The sequence below is a fragment of the Pseudonaja textilis genome, unplaced genomic scaffold (assembly GCF_049901715.1).
Source record: "Pseudonaja textilis isolate UNSWEBS1 unplaced genomic scaffold, rPseTex1.2 PTEXSCF20, whole genome shotgun sequence".
NCBI lineage: Eukaryota > Metazoa > Chordata > Lepidosauria > Squamata > Elapidae > Pseudonaja > Pseudonaja textilis.
Genome location: NW_028262864.1, coordinates 794,887 through 802,131, shown reverse-complemented (window position 1 = coordinate 802,131; position 7,245 = coordinate 794,887). Strand labels below are relative to the sequence as shown.

The following is a 7,245-nucleotide window of genomic DNA, read 5'->3' as shown; positions in this document are numbered from 1 at the left end:
TTGCTGATTGGTTGGAAGACGCAGTAGGCCCCTGCCTGAGGCAATTTACATTATGATTGGTTGCTGGGGGAGAAGGGGGAGTTTCTCTTTTTCCCAACTTTTTTCTTCTGTGTCTGGTGTTCTGGGGTTTACCTGATGATTTACCTCACGATGCTCCTGCTTCCGTGGCCATCTTGTTTGCTGTATATTGTAAATATATATTCATTTATAGAAAACTTTGTGTCACAGTTTTCTGACTCCATTTGGACACAGGCTGTGGAATTCCCTGACAAACCAAACTGACATCATTGGGTGGAGTGTGGCTTTTGCCCACATCCTGCATCCTTTCAGAGAGTCATCGGTCAGTTCTGGTGTCCTCCAGAAGTTTCTTCCCTCTTATAGGGAACCAGAAGTATCAGCAACACACAGGAGCCAAGCATGGCCCAGGCCGAGGAGACCCCATCCCTGGGCCGCCCCTTCCAGCTGGGCATGTTGTATGACTGCTGCAAGGATACCCTCATCCCGGGTAGGAGCTGGAAGAGAAGGAGGCGGATGGGCATCTCCTGTGGGAAACTCTGGAGGGAAGAAGACTGGGGCTGCCATCAATGCACAGGCTCAGCCCAGGGACACTTCAGAATGGGACTCTTGGGCCCATGGTCTGCTAATACTGTGTTTCCCCGAAAATAAGACCCGGTCTTATTTTCTTCTGGGTCCTAAAATAAGCACTAGGCCTTATTTTAAGAGGGTGTCTTACTTATTTATATCAAGCCCACCCCACAAAAGATCAGGCTAGGGCTTATTTTCAGGGTGGGTCTTATTTTCAGGGAAACACAGTAGCAGCTAGGCAAGTAGGGACTTCTGCCTGGGAATGCATATCCACCCTTTGGCCGGGCACACAGCAGGGCATCCTTGACTGCCAATCATAGGATGAGTTTGGAAAATGGTTCAAAAAAGGAGTTCAGATCTCACAGAGGGTGGAAAAGTGAGGAATGTGCAGGTGTGTCTCAACAGAGAAGATGCATTAGAACATGTGATGAAAAACGTGGCTTCCCCAGGGAGTGGGAAATCTCCCTTGAGATCCAGAGGTGCCTAGCAATTCCCATTCCTCTCTACTCAGTCAAAAGCCTTTGGAGTTTGTGGTATTTTGCAAAACAGGCAGGAAGCTTCCCTGGTGGTGGCTGGATAGAACAAATGAAGGAGCCCTCTAGAGGAAATGATGTCTCCTTTGTCCCACGTCTCTGGAGCTCCTCTGTCCAGCTGCAGGTATTTTGGAAGATTGTGTTCAATTTATGACCATGTTTTCTTCTGTTCCATGCAGGAGTCACCCTTTGGGATTACAGCTCTCTTCAGAAGGACCTGACCATCAAGCCTCAGCCCAAGACAGCTACTGAAATCATAGCATCTGACACTGTTGATGACAAGACCTCTGTTCTGAACATCTCAGGCTCCCTCAAGGCCAGCTTCCTGGGAGGGCTGGTTTAAGTGGGAGGGTCAGCAGAGTATCTTCATGACACCAAGAAGTCCAAGCAACAGGCCAGAGTCACCATTCAGTACAAAGCCACCACCAGGTATGAACAATTGACAATGAGCCATCTAGGAATCCAGAACGTCTCTTACGCAGCCGTCTTTAAGCATGGCACAGCCACCCACGTGGTCACTGCCATTCTCTACGGGGCCCAGGCTTTCTTTGTCTTTGACTGAGAAGTCTCCTCAACAGAGATGGTGAAAAATATAGAAGGAAAACTCCACGCTACACTCATGAAGGAAATATCTATCGAAGGAGAAGCAGAGGTCCAACTGACTGAGGAGGAGAAAGAGAATGCTCTGAAGTTTAGATGCAAGTTCCATGGAGACTTTTCTTTGGAGAAAAATCCAGTGACTTTCCAAGATGTGATTAAAGTTTATGAAACTCTACCAAAATTGTTAGGGGAACGTGAGAAGGCTGTGCCTGTGAGGATCTGGTTCTACCCACTGACCAAGCTGGACACCAGAGCAGCTAAGATGGTCCATGAGATCAGCCTAACATTGATCTTTGATGCTCTTGGAGGAACTCAATGAAATCCAGATTCAAAGCAGATTCAAAGTTCTGGACCCCTGGTATTTATACATGGTCTCCTTTGTATTCACTTCTTTACATGAAGAGGAGCCATTTCTGTTGAGCTTACAGGACTGGCTTCAGGAGCAATTCTTGCCAGGATCAGCGAAGTCAACAAGGTCCAGTCCTGGGGTGAAGAAAGCCATGGTCTGGTTTGAGGACAAGGAGAGGACTCGCAATGCTCGCCAAGCTGCCAAGTCATTGAAAGACTTTTTCAGTATCAATCAATCCAATCCAATCTGCTTTGTGGTGGCCTCAATCCCAGATGTGGACAACCCAGGAGCCTCCACTTATCTTTATGAAGATGGGGAACTGGTCAGCAAGACCTTTGAGCTGCCCTCAAAACCTCTCCCTTTCCTCATAACTGAACTGAGACACGACAGCATTCAACTGAAGTTTCAGCCAGCTGAACATGGGAGGGCTACCATCTCCAACTATCTGGTAGAGTACAAGGTTGCAGGGGAGAAAAATGGAAGACTGTGAGGACAGAGGACACCAGGGAGATGTTCCTGCTGAAGGATCTTCTCCCAAACACAGAGTACCAGTTCCAGTATTCTGCTTATTGCAAACTTGGATTTAGTAAATCCAGTGACCTGAGCCCACCCATAAAGACCCTTCCCACCAGCCCTCCCGAGAAATTAACAAAGGTCACAGCAGGGTTGCCATCTGGCCATTTTTCCAGCCAAATTCGAGAAATCTGGCCGTATAGAAATCTGTTTGGCCGTGAAAAAAATCATGTCTCCTCCATCCACCCACCCACCCACCCCGGTCAGTTCATCTGCTCGTGTTGCTTGCGGCAGAGCCTGTGTTGTAGGGCCGGCTTTGCAACTGCTGTTTGGCTCCAGCCTAGCCGTCGCCTCAGGCCTGGCTTACCAAAGGGAAAGAGAGGGGAAGGAAGGTGGGGTGTTAGTAGGCTTCCTGATCGCGCGCGTGCGGGGAGCCTTCCCGGCCTCAGTGCCGCAGTCTTGACAGAGACCGTGCTGCCTTGCAAAAGAACATGGCGCCTCCTCTTCCTCCTCCTCCTTTTTGGCCCCACGTCCTCCCTGCCTCCCTGCCGCTGCCTAGCCTGGATGTGAGTAAAGAAATGCAGAAATTCCCATGACGTCACGTCACGTTGTCGAATAAAGACTATTTTTATGATTTGATTATTTAAAAACAGTTAAAAAAACAAAAAAACAATATATCCTCATGTTATATTGCATAAGAAAATTTGGCCGTGAGAGAAAATAATTTGGCCGAATTTGGCTGTATTTTGACTTGAGTTTGGCCGCAGAGCCAAGCTGCGATCTGGCAACCCTGGGTCACAGCAGCATCGTCTGCCATCTCTGTTGCCTGGATGAGTCCCAGCACCACTGCCTCAGGGGTTGTGGTCACGGAGTACAGGGTGGAGAACAGATCAGTGGATCTCCAGGAGGCTGCAGCTGGGAAGGACCAATGGACTGAAAAAAGGACTGGGAGAAAAACAGAGTTTTATCCCATTGAAGGTCTGAAGCCCCATACAGAATACGGGTGTCGGTTGTGTGTGATAATGGAGCTCTGAGTGACCCCAGCAAGGAGGTGCAGGTTTCCACATCACTGGAGAAAGAAGATGCAGAAAATGTAGCCTGACAGTTCCTTTAGGAAAGCTCCCTGGTGGAGGACAAACAGCCATTAGTGTTTGCCCTTCATCTGGAGAAAGTCTCCTCAGATGCCTCCACCTCCTGTCTTGTGTATCAGCTTGGAAAAGAGAACCTGGAAGTGCCCAACAAAGTGATCCTGGTGATGGGAGGAACAGGATGTGGGAAAACCACTCTGATCAACGGGATGATCAATTATATCCTGGGTGTCCAGTGGGAAGATAATTTCAGATTCAAACTCATTCATGAAACCACCCAGAGAAGCAAAGCTGAAAGTAGGACATCGGAAGTCACAGCCTACATGGTGAACCATCAGAAGGGTTTCCGAATTCCCTATTCTCTCACAATCATTGACACTCCAGCATTTAGAGGCACGAGAGACGCTGAGCAAGACAAACTGTTTGAGGAGCAGCTGCTGGAGTTTTTTCTCCACCCCAGGGGGCATTGACCATGTGGATGCCATCTGCTTTGTGGCCAGGCCTTCCTTTCCCATACAACTCACACCCAGAAATGCATCTTTGATTCCATGCTCTCCATGTTAGGAAGATACCTGAATGAGAACATCCAGTTCCTGATCACCTTTGCAGATGGGAAGACCCCACCTGTCCTGGAGGGCCTCAAGGAGGCTGACCTGCCACGTGCTCAGGATGAGTTGGGAACCCCTCTGCACTTCAGGTTCAACCGTTATGCTCTCTTTGCTCCCCAAGAAAACAGAGGAAGACACAATGCTGCTTCTGAAATGTTCTGTAAAATAAGCACCGAGAACACGTCAGGAGAAGGAAGCTGCTCTTAGAAGACCTCCCTCTCTTAAGGTTGAGCCAGTCCAACCAAAAGGTTTCCAGACCAGTATTGATCTGATGACTTATGGGATGTCCCCAGTCTCCAGGTACCTGGTAGAATATCGGATTGCAGGAGAAGAGAATTGGAAAAGCCTTGTAACAGATGTTCCTAAGTATCAATTCACCTTAGAGGATGTGCACTTTAATCTTCCATACCAATTCCGATGCGCTGCTGTGACTCAACTTGGTCAATGGAGCGAGGAGATCACTTGCATCTGTCCCTCTGTAAGGTTTTCCCTATCATTTTCTATCTCTGTTTCTTAGCTGAGGGAGCCAGCAGTATCCAAAGATGCTTCTGTGGCCATGTGGCCAGCATGTGGCCAAGGTGCATGGAGTGCTGTTATTTTCCCACCTACATGGTACCTATTTATCTACTTGCCTTTGCATGATTTTTAACTGTTAGATGGGCAGGAGCTGGAGCAAGGAATGGGAGCTCATCCCATCTCATGGTGCTCAGGTCTCGAACCTGGGATGTCAGCTTTCCAGCTGACAAGCTCAGCATCTTTAATCACAGAGCCACCATGCCCCCTCCATTTCCCCAGAGAGGCCTTCAAAGGTAACTTGAGGACAAAGGAGGAGGAGCAGGAAGAGGAGGAGGAGCACTGTGGGGTCCTTGTTGCTCTCTGAGCTTGGTAGTTTTCTTGCAGACATTTCATTACCCAACGAGGTAACATCCTTAGTGCTAGAAGAGAGTGAGGGTTTCAGAGAGGAGGAAGAGGAGGGACTGTGGGGTTCCTGGTACCCTCTGAGCTTGGCAGTCTTCTTGCAGACATTTAGTGACCCAACTAGGGAACAGCATTAGTACCAGAAGGTAATGGGGTTTGCAAGAGACAGCAGGAGGAGGAGGAGGTGTAGGAGGAGGACAGAGAGTGCAGCATTTTTAAAATTTTTTTTTTATTTTAACAACAAAACAACATAGATATACCACATAAAACATAAAAATATCATCCTTCTTCATAAATTTACAAACAGTGCATCGATTGGTTTACCACTTTTTTTTTGTGCATCCATTTCCTAGTCACTAATATAATTATATTACATAATAGCTCATATTATCAATCAATAATTGTATAACCTAATATCATCACTAAAAAAATCATTTATCTATAATTTTGTTAATTCATATTTTAACGAGATAACTATAGTTTACTTAGTTTATTTTGCAATAAATCATAAGATCATACCAAATCTATCTTGATAATGTTTTATAAAGATAATATCAAGAAAAAAAAGAAAAAAATTTTTATGCTAAATCTGAATATTCTATTATTATGTTTTATTATCTAACCATTGATAAAAAAGATCCCAAACTTCATAGAATTGTTTATCTTCTTGTTTTCTAATTTCAAATGTCAATTTACTCATTTCAGCACAATCCAATGTTTTCTTAATAATTTCTTCCTCTGATGGAGTTTTCTCACTCTTCCAGTTTTTAGCAAATACAATCCTAGCCGCTGTTAATATATTTACAATCAAATACTTCAAATTTTTATTATATATATCAGGTAAGATTCCCAATAAAAAAATCTCTGGTTTCAAGTCTATATGTGTCTTTGTCATTTTTTCCAACCATATAAGAATCTTAGTCCAATATTTTCTAGCGTCCTCACAAGTCCACCACATATGGTAGTATGAGCCAGGTATCTGATGACATTTCCAGCACTTTTCAGATTTGTTCTTAAACATTCTTGCAATTCTTGTCGGGGGGAAATGCTACCTGTAAAACATCTTATACAAGTTTTCTTTATAAGCTGTTGACATTGTCATTTTATAATTTTGAGACCACAATTTTTCCCATTTCTTCAAATCAGATGCTATCTGTTGTTTAAGTTTAATATAGTTATTCTCTTTCAATGTAGTACATCTTGACATCAAATGTATCCCCAAATATTTAACCTTATTCGTAACTTGAATTTTCAATAAATCTGCCAGTTCATCTCTTTGTTTTAATAACATATTCTTTGTCAAGATCTTTGTTTTATCTTTGTTTATTTTCAAGCCCGCCATCTCACCATACTTCTCTATCTTTTCCAGTAGCTTTAAAGCTGTTCCTAGAGGATCTTCCAAAATAAAAACCAAATCATCCGCAAAGGCTTGCAATTTAAATTCCTCCTTCTTAATTTTCATTCCTTTTATATTTGGATCCTCTCTAATGTTTCTGTTCAGCACTTCCAAAGTCAATACAAATAACAAAGGTGATAATGGGCAACCTTGTCTTGTGCCTTTTCTTATATTAATAGAATCTGTAAAATCTCCCTCTATCATTACTCTTGCCGTTTGTTTATCATATATGGCTTCTATTGCTTGAATAAATTTTCTAGCAAAGCCCATCTGTTCCAATAACAAAAACATGAATCTCCAATTCACATTATCGAATGCCTTTAGGGAGCAAATATCAAAGCCATTTGTTTTTCAGGATGCGCCTCATAATATTCCAAGGTGTCCAGAATTACCCTCATATTATCCCTAATTTGTCGCTTTGGCAGGAATCCATTCTGGTCAGGATGAATAAAGTTATTTAGGTATCTTTTGAGCCTTTCTGCCAAGATGGAAGCAAAAATTTTATAATCTGCATTCAGTAGAGAAATAGGTCTATAGTTCTTAATTTGTGATGGATCGGTCCCTTCTTTTGGAATAAGTGTGATATAAGCTTCTGACCATGTTTTGGGTATTTTCTTATTTAACATGGCTTCATTCATAACTTCTAACAGTGGAG

At 43.9% G+C, this 7,245-nt stretch overlaps 1 pseudogene; it reads left to right on the top strand.

Moving 5' to 3' along the window:
* Positions 1–417: 417 nt before the first annotated feature.
* On the top strand, positions 418–4,483 carry LOC113450903 (uncharacterized; annotated as a pseudogene).
* Positions 4,484–7,245: the final 2,762 nt, after the last annotated feature.